The sequence below is a fragment of the Schistocerca cancellata genome, chromosome 3 (assembly GCF_023864275.1).
Source record: "Schistocerca cancellata isolate TAMUIC-IGC-003103 chromosome 3, iqSchCanc2.1, whole genome shotgun sequence".
NCBI lineage: Eukaryota > Metazoa > Arthropoda > Insecta > Orthoptera > Acrididae > Schistocerca > Schistocerca cancellata.
The window spans coordinates 509,170,611-509,172,293 of record NC_064628.1 but is presented as its reverse complement, the minus strand read 5'-3'; the positions used below and the strand labels follow the sequence as shown (position 1 = coordinate 509,172,293).

At 39.6% G+C, this 1,683-nt stretch overlaps 1 non-coding gene across 1 annotated transcript; it reads right to left on the bottom strand.

Moving 5' to 3' along the window:
- Positions 1–1,075: 1,075 nt before the first annotated feature.
- On the bottom strand, positions 1,076–1,150 carry Trnap-ugg (transfer RNA proline (anticodon UGG)). The gene has a single exon. It is a non-coding gene; the product is annotated as a tRNA-Pro (tRNA).
- Between the last annotated feature and the right edge of the window lie 533 nt (positions 1,151–1,683).

Here is a 1,683-nt window from a genome sequence, read left to right as displayed (position 1 = left end):
TAATTCCGGATTTGCCAGGTTTCTGTAAATAGGTTTCATGATTTCCATGACTGCTGCTGGGATGGAATGTTTATAGCTGTATGAACTGTTTGAGTACTGGGCATTGCGGTAATTGCACCTTGAATCAGGTCCAGGAGGGCAAAGGTGGTGTACTAGTTGTTCAACAATTGACAGTCTGTGGAAGAAGATAGCCCATATTGCCTGCTTCTATTTCAACAAATTCTCAGTATTATTTCTAAAGGTCTTCCCATAATACTGGTGTAGTTCATCAATCGTTTTGCCTGTCAACCTACCTCTTATGGTTTTACCATGTGAAAGTTTCTTGTCGTTCAAACTTTGTTTCAACTTCCTCGACCTGATGCCCATCCTCTTCTGGACATGACCAACACATTCCAGTTTTGTGATAATCCTCTCACCAGCTGAGTGGCTACTATACTGTTATATGCTTTTGAGTCTCCATCACCTAAGAACTTAGTGTAGCACATTCCCCTTTCATTCTCAGATCGACTAAAAATTTCAGTAGCTGCAGAGGCCTCCATACCACCACTCGTTCCTTCATATTTTCTGTTACAGATATGCCCTTCTTCATTCCCTGATTTACACTTACAATGATGTTTGGTTAAAGAATCCACACTGGTCACCATACCAACAGAATTCTTAGAACTGTAGCAGTACTTCTGCCAAATGCCATCAAAAGCTACTGATACGTCATTCATACCATCATTTATTTCAACAGCTTCATCTGTAGCACCTTTCATTAACTCACATGCAACAGATTCCACAGCAACTCCAATAAATCCTGCATACTTGTCGATTTTACAAGGTGGGCGTGGCATATTCGTCACAGTACACATTGTTTCTGCTGCAGTGTGTCCCTTGCCAATAGCTCTCAATCCATAAAACCACCTAACATTTGCTCAAAAATAATTATCTTCACACTTACCAGAATTCCAAAATGAAAAAAAAACCATTTACATCACTTTCGTTTTGAGGAAACTGTGTATCACAAGAATAAAATTTTCACTCTACAGTGGAGTGTGCACTGATATGAAACTTCCTGGCAGATTAAAACTGTGTGCCAGACCGAGACTCGAACTCGGGGCCTTTGCCTTCCACGGGCAAGTGCTCTACCAACTGAGCTATCCAAGCACGACTCACGCCCCATCCTCACAGCTTTAATTCCGCCAGTACCTCGTCTCCTACCTTCCAAACTTCACAGACCCTCTCCTGTATCACAACATTTCATTTCAATCTTCGAAGCACTAATGGCTGTTTCTCTAGATACTGACGAGTTTGCCTGTATGTCATTGTCTGTAACTTCACACGCCACATGTTGAACACAATGTTTCCCTTTATTCGAAAATCTATTACCATGAAACTCGTTTTTCTTAAAAACACTTCGTTTTGGCGTCATACATTACTTTTTGAGAGATTTACCAACCTATTCATCACTTTTCCTCGGAAAAACGTTTGCACTTCGACATACGTGTGTTTATACTATGAAACGATACGATACTGTTTTTGACAGTGCTACCAATACAAATAAGCAAATTTATTCTTTATAACACAGCAATCCACAGCCTTCTATATAAGAAAATTCCGATTTTATTAGATCCTGAAGCAATGCACGTAAAAATTTTAGCATTTTCGACCGGTGTAGATTATATTTAAAACAAAACCAAA